The sequence below is a fragment of the Panthera tigris genome, chromosome F3, assembly GCF_018350195.1.
Source record: "Panthera tigris isolate Pti1 chromosome F3, P.tigris_Pti1_mat1.1, whole genome shotgun sequence".
Classification (NCBI taxonomy): Eukaryota; Metazoa; Chordata; class Mammalia; order Carnivora; family Felidae; genus Panthera; species Panthera tigris.
The window spans coordinates 19712550-19734668 of NC_056678.1; the positions used below are offsets into that span (position 1 = coordinate 19712550).

Genomic DNA, 22119 nt, shown 5'->3' on the forward strand with positions numbered 1-22119 from the left:
TATATTTAGTGCCACTTTGTGTTTTCATGCTTTCTGCTGGCGTTTTTACCATTTAAAAGAGTCCCTAAGTGTAGTGCTCAAGTGTTTCTTAGGGTTCCTAAGTGACAAATGGCTGTGATGGGCCTTGCAGAGAAAATACTTGTTAGATAAACCTTGTTCAGAAATGAGATGTAATGCCATTGACCCAAGTTCAATGTTAATGAATCAACAATATATATTAAAGGCATCTTTTGTGATGGGTATTGAGGAGGGCACCTTTTGGGATGAGCACTGGGTGTTGTATGGAAACCAATTTGACAATAAATTTCATATATTGAAAAAAATAAAAATAAATAAATAAATAAAAAATAAAAAATAAAGGCATCTTTTAACAAAAACACACATAAAACCTACTGAGCGGCTGATAAAGATGTTGTGACCAGAGGCTCACAAGAACACTGTATTTTCCCTAGGGGCAATGGTCCAGTATTCCCTAAATTTGTGTTCTCTATGACTTTATAGCACAAAACTAACTCAAATAATGAGAACTGACTATAACCGCTAATTGAACAAATGAATGCAATAGATGTGACAGTACTTATTCGTGAATTGAGAGCTTCAGGCTTGAACAATTACATTGATGTTGGCATCATTTATGGAAACAGGATATTCTGGGAAAGGAGTGGGTAAGAGGGGAAAATGAACAATTCCATTTTTACATGTTTCCTTTGAGATACCTGATGTGATGACACCCAAGTAGAGACATCAAGTAGCCAGGTGGATATAGGAGTCTGAATCTCAGAGGAGATTTCTGGACTAGAGACTTAAGTTTATGAGTTATTGGCATTACAGATGGCAGTTATAGCTACAGGGATAGAGGGGATCATGTAGGAAGCAAGTGCAGGCACAGGAGAAGGCCCAGAGCTAAGCCCTCAAGCACAACCCCACTCAGAAAGCCCAGACTGAAGGGAGTAGCCAGCAGGGAAAAGGACCACCAGGAAATGTGTGGATTCACAGAAGCCAAGAGAGGACCATGCTGAGGGGAAACGTGTCCAGCCCTGGAGATGGTGGCCAGAGACTGATTAACATGAACACTGAAAAGCTGTCCTTGGACAGTGTGAGGAAAGGGTCAGTGAGCTTGAGCCACCTTCTGGACAAAGGAGCAGACTGCAGAATGAATGGAAGAGGGGAGGAAATAAACACAATTTGACAACTTGTAGATGTTTGGTTCTGGGGGTCCTGGGTGGCTCACTCAGTTAAATGTCCGACTCTTGATCTAGGCTCAGGTCACAATCTCAGGGTTTGTGCATTCAAGCCCCACGTGGGACTCTGCGTTGACAGCACAGGGCCTGTTTGGGATTCTGTCCCTCCCTCTCTCTCTGCCCCTCCCCTGCCTGCTCTCTCAAAATAAATACATAAAACTTAAAAAAAAAAAAAAAGTTTGGTTCTAAAGGGAAGCAAAGAATTGAGACATTGGCTGGAGCCAATAAGGGGTCAAGACAGGATTTTTTTTTAAGTTTATTTATTTTGAAAGAGACACAGACAGCACAAGTGGGGAAAGGGCAGAGACAAAAGGAAACAGAGAATCCCAAGCAGACTTTGCGCTGCCAACGCAGAGCCCCAACACAGGGCTTGGACTCATGAAACCGTGAGATCACAACCCGAGCTGAAACCGAGAGTCAGATGCTTAACCGACTGAGCCACTCAGGTGCCCCCCAAGACAGGATTTTATTTTGACTGGATGTTAACTTGGAAAATACTACAACATGTGTGCAAACAGGTAGGAATGATGCAGTAAGAAAGGGAGAAATCGGTGATGATAAAGAGAAAAGAAACCGAAAATGCCATGGAAGAAATAATGGGAATATAAAGAAGTACAGAGGCAGACTAAGAAGTGATTGATAATTAGAGCCAATCTTATTCCACTTGATATCCTTTTTTTACCAGGAGTACAGAGTTAGGTTGCTACAGACTAATTTACACTTTATTCTGTTTTAATAAAGAGGGCTCTGATTTTTTTTTTAAAGCAGATGTGATTTGATTATGTGCTAATCTCTGCCCAATTAATAGTGTTACTCAGACTGTCTCCAAAGTGCATAAAAACAACTAGTTAAAAAGGAAGAATTAAGTAAAATCCATTTTTGGCATTAGCTGGGTGTGTTGGGGGCATACCTGGGGACACCTGATTTTACAACCTCTTTGTGACATTCAAACCACCTTGTGTCCATAGGCACAGGCCCAAGACAATAACAGCCAGATTTTCAAATCTAGCTTCTCATAGACCCCACAGCCCCCACAGAGGCAGGAGAGGATTTGGTGGTGAGGTTTGTCTAATTAACAGCAAAACGTGGGAGTAAAAACCCACACCACGACCCAAATGCTTTATCACCATTTCAAACAAGTTTTGGGAACAAAGAGTTTTGTCAGGTGCAGCTGCACAAGACAGAGGGGGTGAGGGCAACACGACACTCACACAGCCACGTAGATGCATGCGCTACACATGCCCACACACACATGAACGTACACAGAGCCCACGGCACTCGGGAAACACCTATGCTAATGCTGGATATGGTGAAGAAGAGAACCAATACAACGTCAAGAAATGAAAAGGTTAAAATAAACGTCTTGATGTAATTGTTACCTGAAATCACCTGTTCCAAAGCAAGATTATTACCATAACTATTACTGTTAATATTAATAACAAAAAACCCTAGTATTTGCATAACAATTTACATAAATTATCTCATTGGGCTTTGAAGATATTTTGCTAACATTTTCAACAAATAGCCAAGTTACAGGGAACGAAAAGAAAAAGAAACCTTTATATCGGGGCTCCCAGGCTTTCTATCACAAGACCCTTATTTTCTTTTCTCTACAAGGTTTCTTATTTTTTAATATGTTTTTGCCTAATTAGCAATCTTTACTAAAGAATATTCTATTTCCCTATCTTTATTCATCAAAGAATAATCAGTGTGCAATAACCCGTATTACCTGAGTTAATATAATTCCATAAGCTTGGTGTTTGAGTTCCACCCTGATGTCTTATTATCACTAAATCAATTTTAATTTGGCTTTTTGATACACTGAAGATAACTTTAAGGTCTTCATCACCTCTTGACGGACTTCTAAGGGTCTTAGGGCCCTGGGCAGGGAAGCACTGATTGAAATTTCAAATAGTATTTTCTTCTCCATTCTTTTAAAATTAAATACATGCATATAGAGGAAGGGTTTAGAATTTTTTTTTTAATTTTTTAATGTTTATTTAATTTTGAGAGAGTGAGGCAGACTGCAAGTGGGGGAGGGGCAGAGAGAGAGGGAGACCCAGAAACTGAAGCAGGCTCCAGGCTCTGAGCTGTCAGCACAGAGCCTGATGTGGAGCTCGAAACCACCAACTGTGAGACCATGACCTGAGCTGGAGTGAGATGCTTAACCGACTGAACCACCCAGGTGCCCCTGGAAGGGTTTTAAATTTTTAAAAGAAAACCCAGAAATCTCTTATATCAGACATCACAAAGCAATGACATGTGTACACATGCGCGCGTGCACACACACACACACACACACACACACACACAGTCTGGAACCTGCTTCAGATTCTGTGTCTCCCTCTCTCTCTGCCCCTCCCCTGCTTGTGCTCTTTCTTTCTCTCTCAAAAATAAATAAGCACTAAAAAATAAAAATAAAAAGCTTAACATGGCATCTGGCACATGGCAAGGAGGTGATATATTTTAACTATTATCATCATCATCATCATCATCATCATCACCATAAGTACACACTTTCAGGACCAGTGGCTGGTTCCCAAGCTATTTCAGGGCCATGAAAAGAAAAACCTGGTCATTCATGAAATCTGTTTCTGTTGAATCCCTTGTTCCCAACATTGTTAGACTAACTGGGCATCTCTGCTTTGATCAAATCTGAAACAATAGGGATAAAAGTTAGGGATGAAGACTGGGAAAACAGAATTGCCTCTGTTCAAAGAATTTCTCTAGCTCCTACTAGCTAAGAAGAGCTGGATATAACCTGGAGTGTATATCTAAACTGGGTATAAACTGGAGTATATTAGTCCTGGAATGCACGCCTGGAGTATATCTCTAAGCCCCATGTTTCCCTATCTGTAAAACAGAGATCATAACTATCTTCTGAAGCATTGGAGATTTAATGAGATGCCAGATCCCCTCCCCCTCAAAAAAAATTAGCTATCATGATTACTACCCATTAACACATGAAAGTATATTTGCCGAATCTAGTCCCTGGTGCAAAATAGAAGACTTATGAAATCCAAATACATTCTCATTTACTAAGGCAAAGCACTTAGATAAACCGATAATTAGCCTTGGAAAAGGAAAGCTAAAAAGAAATATCACTAGTAAATCTGCTCATTTTTCTTTTCCCTCACACACATTAAATGTGGCTTGATCTTGAACTATGTCAATACACATCAGCTAGTTCAACAGTTTTAAGTGATCTACTTATTTTGCCGGTGCCTTCAGTTAAAAGACTGATTAGTAGTCAATTAATAGCTGGCCAATTTAGTCAAAAGCATTGAACCACAGTTTTTCCCTAATGGTACAGTGACATGATAGGTCCTGCTGGAGACCTGTGGAGAGGAGAAATTTTTCGCAAAGACGACCATCTACTTCCTTGATTCTAAGACAGCTTAGACAACCCCCATGTCTGGCCCCATCCCAGATCCCCTTCCTCTGCCAACATCTCTGTCTGTCTCCAAATCAAATTTGACAGGGAGGGCCCTTCTCTTTCTTCTTGACTCTAAACTGAAGCCTTTATAGACCTTCTCTGTGTTTCTATGGAGAAAACCAAACCGTACCTAAATAATAAAAAGTGGAAAAGTTTCCCCAGGCAGACTGTCTCTTCCGCACCTTGATTAGCCGAGCAAAATGTAGACATAAAATGCAATTGCTTTTTTTTCCCAGATGCTAAAAACGTCAGCCTTGATTTACCCCGACACTCTGACTGACTCACGGCAGACATAAATCCTTCACGCCCAATGCAATCATTTTTTGACCTGCTCAGCGGTGGAGAGAGGGAGGGCTCTGCATTTATCTTCCTGGTACCAGCACCTCAATCCCAATAACTTTTCCTTCATCTACCCTGTGAAAAGCAAGGGTTGGAGGAGTAAAGGCAGGAAGGCCCATGTTTATTATATTTTTTCTGAAACCTCACGCAACAAGGGTATTTTTTAAAATTTATTAAGAAGGGAAGAGGAAAAAGTTTAAATATTTTTATAGATTTCTTCTCACCTGACCCACCACCTCACCTCACTGCTGCTTCATACCTGATTAGGAAAATGCAGGAATACCCCCCAGCCAGAAAGCAGCTATCTTTCTGCTGCAGGAAAAACCTGATGCCCTTCTGTCAGATACTTTCCTAGGGTGGCACAGGTGACGTTCCAGGGACTCACAGGAGAGTTGTGAAAACTGCCACTGTCTGTAGTCTGCCCAAACACAACCAGGTGGCCTGTCAGTTCGGAAGCACAACCTCCAGAAACTTGGCATGTGAAACACAATGCACTATGCAAATGGGCACTGACTGGTTAATGGGGTCTGACCTCACATCTACCCCTCATGGAAGCCCTGGACCAGTCATTTCTTTCTTCACAATTAGGTCCCTGAATCCCTAAGACGGTCTCATACATGCCTCAGCTCTTCCTCCACAAGTACCTTGTTGCATTTTGAAAGCCTCTGAGTTCTCCTGAAACAAGGAGAGATGTATACTGATGACACTGTTCTCTCTGCTTTTTATGGCTGTGAGCCAGAATGATGCCCACTGCTCCCAGAAAAGGTGGTCTCTTGCCTTCCAGATTCACGAATAGTACCACCTCTGTGAGCCACCTGTCTCCTTTTTTTTAAAATAGTATCTCTTAGCCAAAGCATAAGAGACTCTTAAAAACTGAGAACAAACTGAGGGTTGATGGGGGTGGGAGGGAGGGGAGGGTGGGTGATGGGTATTGAGGAGGGCACCTTTTGGGATGAGCACTGGGTGTTGTATGGAAACCAATTTCACAATAAACTTCATATATTGAAAAAAATAATAAAATAAAATAGCATCTCTTTTTTAATGTTTATTTTTGAGAGAGCGAGCAAGTGCACAAGTGGGGGAGGGTCAGAGAGAGAGAGAGAGAGAGAGAGGGAGGGAGGGAGGGAGACACAGAATCCATAGCAGGCTCTAGGCTCCAAGCTGTCAGCACAGAGCTGGACACAGAGCTCGAACGCATGAGGCGTGAGGTCATGACCTGAGCCGAAGTCCAATGCTTAACTGACTGAGCCACCCTGGTGCCCCAGAGCCACCTGTCTCCTGTGTAGCAGGGTGGCATTCTCTCTCCAGCCCCCTCACCCATTCTGCTCCCTAGGGCCATGATGGCCACGAGGCCCTTCTCAACACTCCCATTTCTCCTTTTACTCCTGTTCTTTGCCAGTGAGGTTTTCTTTGTCCTCTTCCCTTTGAGTTTCTAGCCAGTAAGTTTCTTAATGGCAGGGACTGTATCCCTGTGCCTGGTGTATAGTAGGTGCCTGATAATAAATTAACGAAATGAGATTGTCTTCCCATAGCCCCAGTCTTCCAACACGTGGCCAAACAACCCTCTCATAAAAAAGACCCTCCTAAATCTTGCCAGAACCAAAGGCTGGAGGATTCTCCTCCTACCCACACACTCCCGCAAATCCTGATTTGCCTCCTTTTGTCTCTTTCTCTCCTAGCCTACAGAGGTCATTGTGAAATTAATTCCAGGGTCACTGGAGGAATTGCAGGAGAGCAAAGGCACATCTCTCTCATATCTCCATGACCTCCTCAGCAGGCCACCTCTCCATCTCTACTTGCCTACAGCTTACTTCTGAAGGGCCATACCTATTTACAGCCTCTTATTTCTCGGGAAGGTGGGGTGCTCTCACAGTTGAGAGGGCAAAATGCTCTGGAGTTCCACATGCAGAACTGCCTCCAAGCCCACAGTCAAGAGGGCCTCCAACCTGGCCTTCCAGGGAAGGTGGGGTTTTAAGAAAAGTGTACATCTTCACATCATCTGGAATAAGGATGTTCCAAGTGTTTAGGTACCACTTGTAGGCATTTTTATGAGTTCTTATTTGTCCCCAGACAAAGGTGGTACTAGAAACAAGTTTTTCCTGACATTGTGAAAGGTGAAGTTGAAGGTCAACAACTTTTTTAACGTTTTTATTTATTTTTGAGACAGTGCGACAGTGGGAGGGGCAGAGAGGGAGGGAGACAGGATCTGAAGCAGGCTCTGCACTGACAGCAGCAAGCCCCATGCATGGCTCAAACTCAAAAACCAGGAGGCCGTGACCTGAGCCTAAGTTGGACACTCAACTGACGGACCCACCCAGGTGCCCCTGAAGGTCAGCAACTTTAATCATCCCTCTCTGGTTAAAGCTGGTTTTACTAACCCCTCACCCCAAAACTTTCTCCCAGCTCCAACCGGTCCAACAGAGGAGCAAAGTCACCAGAAGCCCTTTCACTCATGCCCCAGATGAACCGTGAAGACCCAGGCCCCATGTAGAAATGAAAGGAGCTATTTAGGCTCCAGCTCAAAGTATGTTGCCATCCAAGCTCCATTCTGCAAATCCAAGAGGAAAGGGGAAAAAATTAACACCAACACTAAGATGTTATGGAAACTGTGTGACAGGCTCTGCTAGCCAGCCCCTGGCCTTGGAATCCATACATTATTTAATGGGAAGGAAGACATATTCTAAATGAGCCGGAACAATTGCTTAAAGGGGGGAGAGGGTGGAAAGGGAAAGATTGTGTGTTTTTTTTTAATTCCTCAGACCGTGCCCGTTAGTTTTGTTTCTTATTTAGGATACAGCATTAATCATGCTAATATTTTACAGCCGGGCTTCACTCTTTAGTCATTACTTTAATCAAACCCATCAGCGAACGAAGGAACACGTTACCAGGTGGGAATAACTGCTACCGCTCGCTGTTAATTACTTTGCATTTTACAGCAATCAGCAGCAGGGGCTGAGATCATAATAAATTCATGACTTATGGGCCCATAAAATCATTACTGTAGGAAAATATGTTTTATCGGGGATTCGATGGGCCGCTGCTCAGAGAGAGATTTCTTGAAGGAAATGACACCCATGAAATTAAACTGATCCTTGCAGTCAGCAGAAATGCAAATGCACAGAGAGAGCAAAATTTTACTGTGGGAGAAAAAGGCAGGCGGGAGGCAGAATTCGGGGAAGGTTGAGGGGAGAGGGGCGTGGCTATGAGAGGGGTGGGGCCAAGAGGTGCTACGTGGAAGAGGATGCGCCACTAAGAGGCTCCCAGGCAGGGAAAGCAATTAGAGCGGGGAAGGAAAGCAACTTAGTGACCCTGAGCTGATCCAGAGGTCTGAGAGAGCAGTCCTTTTACTATGCCATTGGTTCAACCCTCTCCCATACTTCTTTATTTCAGCCACCTTTTCCCCCATTGCCTGGGGTACTGAGACAGGTGGTCTCAGAGGCCAGGAGGGCGGTGGTGTTAAAGGCAAAAGGACAAGTCAACAAATCATCCCTGAGAGAGTCAGAGAAGGGAGGAAAATTCACTCCTGTGTGTTCTCCTCCTCCTCAGGCAACTCAGGTAGGTTGTTTGATGGATAGGATCACTACTTAACTGAGGCAACCCTGCTATCCGCAGCTAACTCCCACTGCTACCCCATACATCTCCAGCCTAGCCTGTAGGTCTTCGTGTGCTTGAAAGCTGTTTTTGTCCTGTAGGAAATGCTCTCCAAGGAGGATAATTAAACCCGTGGTGTTTGTTTTATTTGGGGGTTTCTCTATCTTCAAGTTTCTCCCAAGATGCATTCATGCCATTTGTTTGAAAGTAACTGTTCCCCTTTTCCTTTGCTTCTTCCAATTATGCTAGACAAGCACAGACCCTTATTTAGTGTTATTTAAGCATGAAATTATAACAGATCCTTTTAAATGCTAAGGCACTAAAAATAAGTCCTTTTATCAAAGCACACCAGGTCCAGATCTAGTAGCTCATTAATTTCTGTAACTTAGACAAGATGAAATTCAAACAATATCCAAAAGCTTCCAGTGGAAGGTTTATTCATTCTTCCTGGAATGATCACCATCCTTGTTCATCACTCTCAACATCATTCGCATTCCTCAAGGGCTAGGGAGGGGTTGTCCTCTCAACTAGGGTAAACAGCACAGCTAAGAGGGAACAACATCACCAAAAAGATAAGGAACCACACATGAGTTTGAATCCCATTCTTATCACTTACTAGTTGTGGGGTCTTAGAGAATTTATTTAACTTCCTAGACCTCAATCTTTGATTCTGTAAAATAGGGGAAATTATACCTACAAGTAAAGAATTACTTTGAAAATAAAATGAACTTACTGTGCACATGTAGCACAAAATAAAATATTAGGCAGGTCTTCTGACAAAACTGATCCACTTGTTGGAAACTCTCCAGCACCCCAGCCCAAGGTCAGTCCAGGTAAAACCACCAGATCCCAGAGGAAGTCAGGATGCTCAGGAGCTGGCTGGGACCAGTTGGCCCACAGGAACCCTGCACAGCAGCAGCCTGTTACATGGAATGATGAATGAATGGTGTGGGTCATTTGGCCACATTCCCACCTGTCACTGTGACTTTCAGGAATATGTACTGCACACTTTGGTTCTTGGGAGATTCTGAATCTCATAAGAGAGAGATCTGCTTCAGGAGCAAGAGGCAGGAACAGAAGGCACCAGCCTCCCTGGGACAGATGGAAATGCCCTGAGAAGTTGGGCCTGGGCCCTGGGCTGTGTTGTCCACTTTTCCCCATTATAATCTCCTTGTTTTGCATTTACCTTTTTGGTAATATTACCGATGGTAATAAAGGGGAAAAAAAGGAGGCCTCTTGCTATCATTTGCTCCAGTATCCTCTCTCCCCAATCCAAGGGATGGCCCCAGGCAGGCCCCAACCCCATCCCCTGCCTCCTTAGAGGCCATGCTGGCAGCAAAGTTCAGCAAGGGAGCCTATTCTCCCTAAGCTATTAACTGCCTTCAATGCCAATAAAAGCAAAGCTGGACCTGCCTCCCCCACCTAGTTCCTTTCCCCAGCCTCCAGCCCAGTCCACCACCTCAGCACTAGGGAAAGAAAAAGAGATAAGGAACTATGGACAAAATTAATTATTTTTAAATAAGAAAACCAAGAAATGCAATAACCCACCAGCGTTTCATCTCTCAGGAGATCAGATTTTCAATATGATTTTGAATCACAAGAGAAATGAGTTAGACGGATGCTGACCTTTCAGCCATAGATGTGTCCTTGATAAGTTGTCTAAGTGAGCCCTTACAGTGGGTTAAAATAAAATGAGGGAGGATTCACAAACAAGTGTATGGGGTTTTCCCCTCAGTTAAGTTTTTTGAAGCCATGTTGGAGCAGCTCTGGTACTGTGAAGAAAAGTACCAGAGTGAGCACAGACAGGTTCAAATCCTCCCTCGGTCACATACTAGTTACCTGACTTTGGATGAGTTAAACTCTCTCATCCTCAGGTTCACCATCTGAATTATTGGGATTATGCATCTACCTTTCAGGATTGTTGGAAAGGAGTAAACGATGAATGTTTATAAAACATCTATAACAGGATAAATATTCACAAATGCTCATGGTTATTTCCTAATTAAAACCTTATTACTAAATTAGCATCTTGTTTCTGAAAAGGCTCCAAGGAGCTATTATAATGAGTAAGAGTGAGGACTCTAACCTGTGTTAGAAACCTCAAAACAGTTTGTACTATAAAAGCCAATATGGGGAACCAGAATGCCTTTATCAATTAGGATCCTTTAGCTACAAGCAGAAGAAACTTACTCTAGACAGTTCCCATGGATGTATTTATCAAAATAAGTAACAGATAGCTTAGTAACTTAACTTGATATCTCAACTACCATTAGATACCATTATGAGGAATTCTAAAAGAGATTTTACCTAATCACTGTTGAGTGAGCAAAGGAAGAACCAAGAACCAAGGGAAAGAGGAACTAAAGCCCCATGTCTCTGTGTCTTCCATGTCTTCACATTTATACTTTAAATCTAGACTACTACAAAAATGTCCCATCATACTAAAATAACAGCACAGAGGTACAGCTCTTCAGACGTCATGCATATGTGCCATTTTCTATTTTCCATGTACTATAACACTTAGGAGTTCAATAAATACATTGATACTGATTGTTTCAACAGAAAAACTTTCAGTTATTGACATGAGTTTGAGGATGAAAGATTCCTTCTTTGAAAGGGGAATAGTGTTATCAGATACCTATTTTGTGCTAGGTATTTTCACATAGTATCATAATTGATCCTAACAACAACCTAGCAGATAGGGGGGCTAAGATACTAAAGGACTTAAGAGCATGCCAAAGTATTTGTGTTACTAATGGGGAGAGGGGGAGAGAGAGAGAGAGAGAGAGAGAGAGAGTGAAGAAAGAGAAAGGGAGGGAGGGAGGGGAGGAGAAAGACTTCAAAAATCAATAGGGATAAATAAATATGTTTGGGTCTTAAGAATAACCATCAAAAATCAAAATTAGAAGTATATCAATAAAACCAACAAAAAGCAGGAAGAAAAAGGAAACAAAAGGACAGTAAATAGAAAAATTAAATGATAGAATTAAGTTCTAACATAATAGTAATTAGAATACAAATTAAACTCATTAATTAAAATACTGAAACTGTCTTAATGTTTTTTTAATCCAACAATATATTGACTGCAAGATACATACTTAAAAATACACAGATATATTAGAAATAAAAGGATGGAAAAGATGTATTAGTAAAATATGGAACCAAAAGAACACTTAGTAGTGATATTATCTGGACATGATAGAATTTAAAGCTAAATAACTTTTCAAGGGGCAAAGAATGTCACCAGTTCATAAAAGGGGGAAGGAAACAGAGAAGATGTAGCCAACATAAATATTTATGCATCGAATACAACTTTAAATATATAAAGAAACAACTGTCTATACCACAGTAAGAAAGAGATTAATCAACAACTGTAGGGGTGCCTGGGTGGCTCAGTCGGTTAAGCATCCAACTTCGGCTCAGGTCACGATCTCACAGCTTGTGAGTTTGAGCCACGCATAGGGCACTGTGCTGACAGCTCAGAGCCTGGAGCCTGCTTCAGATTCTGCCCCGCCCCCCTCCCCCCACCCCCGCACCTTCCCCCCTCAAAAATAAACAAACATTAAAAAAATAAAAAAACAATTGTAGTTGTGGTAGATATATTGGAAGCCAATATACCAAACAGAAGAAAACACAGCACAGTTATCAAAAACCTAAATAACAAATTACTATATCCTAGCAAATATATACAGAATATATATGAGAACTCCATCCCAATAAATGGAAATACAGTTCTCATTACATCCCAGTTACAAAAGTAGGCCACATATAGATCATCAAAGCAATCTCAATAAATACTAAAGGACGATATCAAACAACGTTCTTCAACAATAATGAAATAGAAATAGAAATTTCTATAAAGGGATAACTTAAGTAACATTTGGAAATGAAATCACATTTTATTAAAAAGTTCTTGGGTTAAACAGGAAAAGATAAGGAAATTAAGAAATATTCAAGACACATGATAATTAAAACACCACCTGTCAAAATCTGTGGGACATTAGTAAGTCCGTGTTTAGAGAAAAATTTGTAGTTTTAAATAAATCATAAAACAAGAAAAGCTAGAAATAAATTAGCAAAACACACAACTAAATAAGCTGGAGAAAGAGCCTGAGAGCAAACCCAAAGAAATAAAGAGTAGGAAAATAATAACAGTAGGGCAAAAATCAGTGAAATAAAGAACACACACAACAACAACAACAAAATTGATAAATTTAAAAGATGTTTTGCTTGTTTCCTAATAAAAATGAAATATAAAAATCTAAAACCAGATGAACACAGTGTAAGAAGAGACAATTCTAGAACTATTTCCCCTATCAATTTAGATACTAAGGTACTAACTAAAATAGTACCTAACAGAATCAACAATGGTATATGTACGTGTGTGTATCAAACTCCAGTGACGTTATCCAGGAATGCATCAAAAATCAAACAACCTAATTTACCATATTCAGAATGAAGAAAAATAACAAAACTATATCTAAATTATTAAAAGTTTATCAATAAATTATATAATAATATCAACTGATGCAGGGAGAGCAGTTAGTAAGATTTGACATCTATGATGATGCATTCCGTCATCACTACTATTTTAACCTAACGTAGAAGGTCAGTTCCAAAAAAAGTGGAAGAAAATAAGAAGTATAAGGATTGGAACCAAGCATTTAAATTGTCTGCTATGTGGATGTGACTGATAATCTACCTAGAAGTACCAATACAATTAACAAGTGCCAGATATAATATCAACATAAAAAAAATCAAAATAATTTCTCTGTACTTGTAAAACCCAACTTAGAAAATTTCATTTTAAAAAAAGGAAAATACCAATCACAATATCAACAATGACTACCAAAGTATCTAGAAGTTAACTTCATCAAAAGTATAAAAAGACCTCTACAAAGAAAATGTAAAACTCAAATAAATAAAGGACACTGGAGAGGACAATATGCACATAACAAATAAATGAAGAGATTCCATGTTCTTGGACAGGATGATTTAGTAGTTTAAAGATGTTGGTTATCTCTGAGTTAATATATAAATTAAAACAACTGAATTAAAAGCTTAAGTCAAATCTCTGTGAAACACAATAAACATACTCTAACATGTATATGGAAAATAACCTCTACCAATCTATAAGTCATCATTAAAATAAATTACTTAAGGGGGGGGAACTTTCCTTGCAAAATATTTTTATAAAAGCTTTTTCTAAATGCCCTATGTACATCATGATAACTATGATTAATATCACTGTCCTGCATATTTGAAAGTCTCTAAGAGAGTAAAGCTTAAAGTTAAAAAAAAATCCCTGTGGTATTACACAAAACAGGTAAATAAACCTAGGGAACAGAAAACACAGAGATCTATGATGTGATAGAAATATACAGTAAATTAGTACTATAAATCAATGAAGAAAATTATTTAGTCATTGGCAGAAACTGACTCATTAGAGTAAAATAAAACTATATCCCTGAATAATACAACCTAGAAGAAATAGAGTTGAAAATCATTGTCATGTAAGTGTGCAGAACTTTCTAAATAAAATTTCTAGGGGTAAGTCCTAAAACAATAACTCAATTTTATGGCAACAAAATATATCATTTCTGTGCACTGAATGACACCATGGACAAAGTTAGTTAGAAGACAGATATTTTCAGTGTTTAAAGCTGTACAAAATTAATATCTAGAATCTAGAATGGCTATAAATTAACATCAATGAGAGCATCTCCATTAGGAAAATGGGCAACTAATATAAACACACAATTCATACAGAGGAAATCTAAAACATGAGAAGCATATCAAGAGATGCTCAAACTCATCAGTAGTCAGAAAAATGCAAATTAAAACAACACGGAGATTTCACTCTATACCAATCAGACTAGCAAAAATTAGAAAACTGGATAATGCCAAGCATTGGAGCAAGGAATGCAGGTATGTTGGAATTCCTTTGCATTGCTGGTGGAAATACAGACCGATGCCATTTTCAGGGGAAACAGTCTTGCACTGTCCATACAAACTAAAGGTACATACCTCATGACCCAGGAAGTCTGTTCCTAGATTATATAATTGAAAGAAATTTTTTTCACCTAAGTCCAAGATGTGTTCAAGATGTCTGATGTGTTATTTGTAGTCTGTGCAAATGGCAGCTCCTGGAACGGTGGTGACCTAGTAGGATATACACAATGACCTAAACATGGTCATCTGTCACCGGGAAAGTTGCATCAAACGTGGAGGATATGCACTATGTAGTATTGTGCAGCATTAGATGCAATAGATATTTATATACATAACATGAAGAAATCATAAAGCATAGTTCTTAGTGGAAAAGCCAGAAATATGAGATACATAATACAAGACACATACTTCTTTCAAAAACTAAAACTACGTGCACACAAAACAAAAATAAACATTTTATAAGAACACACATGTATTCAAGTCTGCCACTGTAGCAAGAAAGCAGCCACAGAAAGTATGTAAAGAACAAGTATGGCTGTGATCCAATAAAACTATTTACCAAAACAGGATGTGGCTCACAGGCTATATTTGCTGCATTAATGGATTCTTTCTTATAAAGACTTTGTTTACAAACCCAAAAATCTGGTCACATGGCCTGAAAAATTCCAGTGTACTTTAGTGAGTAATAGAATATAACAGAAAACCAAAACTGTCTCAAACAACCCTTGGGTTTAGTGTCTCAGACTGCAGTCAAGAGGAGATAGAGTTGAAAAGATCTCTAGCTCGAGTTATTCTTACTTAAACTCTACTAGTTTTTTAAATTGCTATTTTCATGGGAGCTACCAAATCCAAAAAAGAGGCAAAAGCCAGTCAGGGTTCTATTATTAGAATTTTTATATAAGCATAAAATGACAGATACCAGGATTCCATATTACAGTCCTACAATCCTATAAATATTGTTTTCTTCTGGCAAGCATGTCTGACCAAAACATATGAAGCAATGTGACAGGCCAGTAAAAGAGAATGGAGGTTTAAGTTTCAGCTGAACAATGTTCATTTCCTTAAAAAAAAAAAATCATTTGCACAGCTCTTTGAGTCACCAAGTGAACCTCTTGCAGTCTGAAGTTCATCTAGAAAATCCTTTTGCAAAATATTTGCTGAAACACTGTAATGTAGGAATTGTAAGAGATTAAGGTTTGTTCGGTTTCTCTTCCCCCACACCTATCTTCCCTAAGCCGACTTCTGCAGCCTAGAAGCTTAAATCCATGTGTCTGAGACCCAGATTCCAAAATCAACATACCATCCTCCCACCCCCACCAAAAACTAAAATGTTACTGAAATGTCTGTCTTCTAACTAAAATTTGCTTAGGTGAGTACACTGTAGGTCTGTATGTCTGGCAATCCTGTTGGGCTCCTAACACCTCCAATAGATCCTTTTTTGTCCTTTACTTGTTCTAACATCAATAAGATCCTTGCCCTGTAGGGTTTCAAACACAGTGTGGTCCCTGCCTTCAAATGACCACTGAGCTCAGCTACTGAGGCTCACAGAGGGGACAGCTGTATGACAATGACCCCCAAGTGCAATGGTTCAAGGAGGGGAGAAATGAGCGTGGGCTGGAGTGGTCTGGGGAGATTCATGGAGGAGGGCAGAATGTTCTGGGACACAGACATCAAATATGAGGAAATGCCTGGCAAGTAAAAATGGCATGGTGGTTTTAACTACAACAAATTAGAAGATGCATAGCACCCTTGTTTAGAACATGGAATTTTAAAAGGCTTAAGGATTTTTTACCAACTATTTGCTAACTTTTGTTTTTATCCAGTTTTCTCAATAGAAATCCCTATCGTAAGTACAGATGTTGCAATCACATTATTTACCAGTCAGGGATTTTTAAAGTAAAAAGGATTCCAGATTTCTTAAACAGCCATTTCATCAAATTTTATAGCCTCACCTCAGTCATTGGATTCACACTGACCCTTATTCTATGTGAAACATACCTGGGTCTTAAAATGTATAAACCAAATCTTCTCTGCTTCATCCCTTTAACTTTGGCCACATTGTTTTTCACAAAACTTTTTTTTTTCAAATAAGTATAATGTACAGTGGAAACTGTATTCAAATATGCCCAGTGTTGAGTTAAATTATGGAACACCCAAGTTTCTCCATCCCTATAACTTGTCTTGAACACTGTCCTGCTATACAGTTGTCATTCATATGCATGTGAATGTGTGTGGCACGAATGTCTGTGTTAACAATAAGCAGAGTAAGATTCTGCCTCTTTAACCACTGCCTCAGCCACCTACATGACACCCCCACATCCCAACTGTCTATGGAAGCAGATGACCAATGAGGGGAAGTGTGCAAGCAGAGAGAGAGAAGCACTGGGAAGCATGGCATGGAGACCAACATGGTGGTCACTTGTACTGTTGCTAGAGTGTTTCTGGTTCTTCTCCCTTTTGGGTATACAGAACAGTTGCCGGTCCTGACCCTTTGGTCAAGATAGGACCATGGGACTAGTTGTAGACCATGTGTCATTTCTAGGTCAGAGTGGAAAATGTCCAGCATGGGGCCTCCCAGAACTCATCTTCCTCCCTCTGGCACAGTGTCTGGCACTATTCAGATGGTATCTTTTTAAATTTTTTTTCACTTTGAGAGAGAGAGAGAGAGAGAGAGAGAGAGAGAGAGAGAGAGAGAGAGAGAATGGGAGAGAGAGAATGGGAGAGAGGGGCAGAGGGAGACAGAGAATCCCAAGCAGGCTCCATATTCAGTGTGGAGCCCAACGCCGGGCTCAGTCCCATGACCCAGGGATCACAACCTGAGCCAAAAGCAAGAATCGGATGGTTAACCAACTGAGCCACCCAGGCACCCCTCAGATAGTATCTTCTATTCAGCAATGATAAAAAGAGCCTCCCTACCAACTAGTGATAGACAAGTAACTGAAACAAGATTTTTGTACTTGTTGTGTTTAGCTCCCAAGGCTTAGGGGAGTTTGTCACCACAACAGAATTTAGCACATCCTGACCATCCCGTTAAAGGAGGGAGTAAACAGTTTTCCCTTCACTTCCATCTTATGTTCCTATCATCCTCCAAAAAGTGGGGGCTCAAAGAAGTATTTTAAGAGACTGAGGATAGCAGCAAAAAAATGAGAATGGCCTCTTTTCCCTGTTGAATATCTGCTTATGTAACAGATTTGATACCTATCTGACCCAGAGAAAAATGAATGAAAGGGAGACAGCAAGACAGAGAGAGGAGCAGAAGTTCGGGTAACTAAACATTCACTGTGATACCAGGAATATTAGAGGTTCCTGTGGGTTGAAAGGAAAGACCTTCCAAGTTACCTGGGCTAACTGCAGCTAAATGCAGATCATCGAGACCACTGAATAAGCAAATGTTCACCTGGGACATGTGATGCCAGCCTTCCGTGTACACAGGCTGTCCCAGTTTCTAGAATGGATTCTTTGGGGTCTCTCCCTTATCACCAAAATAACTTCATTTGGCTGAGCAGGATGGTAAGCAACAGTCAGATAGGAGATATGTGTCCATTTATTAATCTTGATCCTCTTCCCGACGTGCTGGAAGATCAAAGGAATGCTGAAGAAGGCCCTGCCTCTCCCTCGCAGATCCCTCCACCATGGTCAGTCCAGGAAATGGGACTAGCAAATTCAGTAAGACTGTACTAGACTTTAATAACAAAGTGGCCAAAAAGCTACAGGAAAACATCTTTGATACCATTCTAAGAAAGGAAAGTTGGACAAAAATGGTTAAAAGCAGCGACAAGAGAAAGGAAAATTGCTTCATGCTTGTACTTCAGTGAGTTTGGAATGTTCACTAAAATAATTACATATTTAGCTAAAAATAATGATTAATTTTTTCTAAAGCACTCAAGAACTCATACATCCAAATGAGTACTGTCATTCAAAGTAATCTCCAAGGCTACAACTCTTCACCTGGTAATGTTGCCATTGCTCAAAACACTTTTGAAATTGCCTTCAGAGTCAGTTTATGAACCAAAGAATAAAATGTCTCTTTATAGCCAGAGCTCAGCCTTCCTTGGATTACTTCTTTACTTGCCCTCTCTCCCTCTCTTCTGACTTTATGCAGCCTAACTCCACACTTCCCCCTCCCATTCTATCAAATAAGGTAAGCGAATTTCATTCTTGCTCTAGAAGGGTCCTAGGTTGAACAGGGATATAAAGGTTTGGGGAGATGAAGCAAGGAAGCAAAGGGAGTTTTATGAGGAGGAGCCCATTTGGATTTTGTCCACTGGAAAGCAGTAAATTGCTAACAAGGGCATTGCTGACTGACCGTCACAAATGATATCCCCAAAAGTTTAATTCCTCTGATTTTAAAAAAGCATTCAGGGCCATAAAACAAGTCTCAATAAATTTAAAAGGATTCAAATCATACAAAGTATGTTCCATGACCACAATGGAATTAAATTACAAATCAATAACAGAAAGATCTATGAAAAATATCCCACAAACATTTGGATACTAAATAACACAGTTCTAAACAACCCATGGGCCAAATAAGAAAAGAGAAATCAGAAAGAATTTTGAACAGAATGAAAATGAAAACACAACATACCAGAATTTGTGGGATGCTGCTAATATAGTACTCAAGGGGATATTTATAACACTAAACATACACCTATATTAGTAAAAAAGAAAAGTCACAAATCCATGACCTCAGTTTCAAATTTAATAAACTAAAAAGAAATGAGAAAATTAAGCCAAAGTAAGCAAAAGAAAGGAAATGATAAAGGTCAAACAGCCATCAATGAAATAGGAAACAGGAAAACAATAGGAAAAAAAAGCAATGAAACCAAAAGCTAGTTCAATGAAAAAAAAAAGTCAGTAACATCATAAACCTCTAGCAACACTAATCAGGAAAAAAAAGAGAGAGGAAGCACTAACTGATATATTGGTTATGAGACGTGACATCATTACAGATTATATAGATACTAAAAGGATAATAAGAATATGTAATTATATGCCTATAAATTCAACAAGTTAGATAAAATGGACAAATATCTTGAAAGACACAATGAATCTCACTCAAAAGTAAATGAGTAGAGTATAATTCAATAAAATAAGGCAATACATTATGTAGCCTGAATAGATCTATTTCTATTAAAGAAATTGAATTTGTACTTGAAAACCCTCCCCCAAAGAAAATTCCAGGCTCAGATAGCTCCACTGGTAAATTCTAACAAATACTGAAGAAATAAATAACATCAATTCTAAAACAAATTTCCTCGAAAAAATTACAGAGGAGGAAATACTTCTCAATTCAGGCTATAAGGCTAATGTTATCCCAATACCCCAAACAAAACATCGCTAGGAAAGAAAACAACAGACCAATATCCTTATGAACATAGGCGCTACATTTCTAAACAAACTTGTAACAAATCAACAAATATATAGAAAGGATAAGACATTATGACCAAGGAGAATTTATTCATGGAATGCAATGTTGACATAATATTCAAAAATCAACCAATGCAACTCACCTTATGAACAAGCTAAACACACAAACAAAAAACAGGTGATCATCATCACTATGATGGAAACAAAAGGGAAGGAAGAATCAAGGATGAATCCTAGGATTTGGGCCTTAAAAAAAACATATATCACAGAAAACTCCACTGGGACAAAAGAAATACCAGTCATTTAGGTTTGATATTCAAGAGATCATTTGAAGATTTTCCTAATAGTTTCAGTAGAAGGATGGGGATAATAGGGCTGATGAGTAAAGGGAGGAGGGGGTAAGTATCACCAAGTAAGAGGTCACTGTTATTTTTGAGCAATCCCCAACCTCAACCACAACCTTTGACAGGAGAAGAGAAATATTTTTCCCCACTTCCTATCTGAATATAAAGTGCAACAGATAAAATATTCTGAGTTTTGAGCCAGTATAAATTCAGTCTTGGTCCTACATAAACCCCAGCTATACTTAAAAAGAGCTTACTGAAAAATATGCTAAAGAAAGTCTTAGCCACAAATTGTCTTTCAGAACCTAGAGATTAGGGAAAAGGAAAATGTGGTGGTAAAGCACTAGAACCTAACTGACAAATTTAGAAACAAATAAATTAACAATAGATGGCACCCACCCAAGGGTCTGACGGAACTCAAGGATGGAACTGTGAAGCTGTTGGCCTCACAGTTGCAAATGGTCACATGCCACCAGTGTGGCAGATTGCCAGAGTGACTTCTCTCCATGACAAGGGCTGCAGGGAGTGCAGGACAGGTCTCTTACTCTCTGAGGGGAAGGAGGGTGGCCCAGTGGAATGAGCAACAGCTAGAGATTGGGAGAACCCCTCTGTTATCTGTTCTGCCCCTCCTGAGACTGTACTAACCTGGTGTCTCATTTTCAACCGCAAAATGGGAATAAAACCCACCCTGCCTACTTTATAAAATTGTTGGGAAGTTGAGAGGAAGTAACAGAGATTATTGTGCTTCATGTTTAAACAGAAAGCCTACATCAGTCTGTAGGATTCATGTATTAAGAAGGATAATAATAATAACAATTATTCTGTTCTACTAAATGACTGGAGAAAAGAGGGTGAATCTCCAGTGACTGCTCTTCTGTCACAACACTGTTGGCCATTTACTTTTGTATCTCCTCTCCCTTGATTTTCATTACTTTGAATTTATCACCTTCCACCCAGGCTACCATTTTCAGTTGCCTTTTTGACATCTGTGTGTCCTGTCTGGGCCTCAATCCCCATCAGTTTCAAAACTCATCAGGTTCGTTCCCAGTGCTGTGTGTTCACTGTGATCCTTGTTTCTGCTAATGGTATGGCAATCTTACCCATTACCCAAGCCTTGAGACCTGCTTTTCTCCTCCACTAAACTCCCAAGTGTGCACACAGACACACACATGCTGAAACTTTTGCTAACTCTTGTCAGTTCTCTATCACGATGCCTCTGGAATCCATACCTCCATTTTATTCCTCACAGGGCTAATTAATGGTGCTCCTGTTATCTCAGGCACTCTCTAAGAACTTATGGAGGGTCTTCCATGTGCCAGGTATCATGAAAGATGCTAGGATGTGACGGGGAATAAGACATGAGTCTCGCTCAAAAGTTTCTAAGGGTCAAGTGCTGTTGATGGAGGCTTTCTATAAAAAGGAGACCGTCATGTGGCAAGTGTAAGGACCGAGGTAACAAGAGGGTACTGATAATAACAGAGATGGGGTATCTGTGAGAGATGAGGTATCTACTCCAGCCCAAGGTGGTAAGCAGAAGTCTTAGAAGTTAGAGCTTAGAAGTTAGAAGTCTAACTTAGAAGTTAGAAGTTAGTAGTCTAACTTAGAAGTCTGAGCTAACTCTTCAAAGTGGAGGCTGTAGGGCCACAGGCATGCAGAGGAGACAGGAAGATGTGTAGGATGGAAAGAATTCCAGTCAGAAGCTGCAAAAAATATCCAGGATAAGCATCTCAGGATAGTTGAAATACAATTTGTGAAGGAAGAGGCAAGACAGAAGTCTCAAGTGGGAGGCAGGAGCCGGATGTTTACAGGGCTGATAAAAACTATGGTATAGCACTTTCACTTTCGG

General features: G+C 39.9%; 1 protein-coding gene across 1 annotated transcript in view; it reads right to left on the reverse strand.

The window, feature by feature from the left end:
* The window catches only part of LOC102959460, a 495184-nt gene that overhangs the window by 414963 nt on the left and 58102 nt on the right, over positions 1 to 22119 (reverse strand). Inside the window, exon 4 of the mRNA XM_042976372.1 lies at positions 9341 to 9527. The gene's annotated coding sequence lies outside the window, so the exon portion shown is untranslated. The remainder of the gene's footprint in view (positions 1 to 9340; positions 9528 to 22119) is intronic.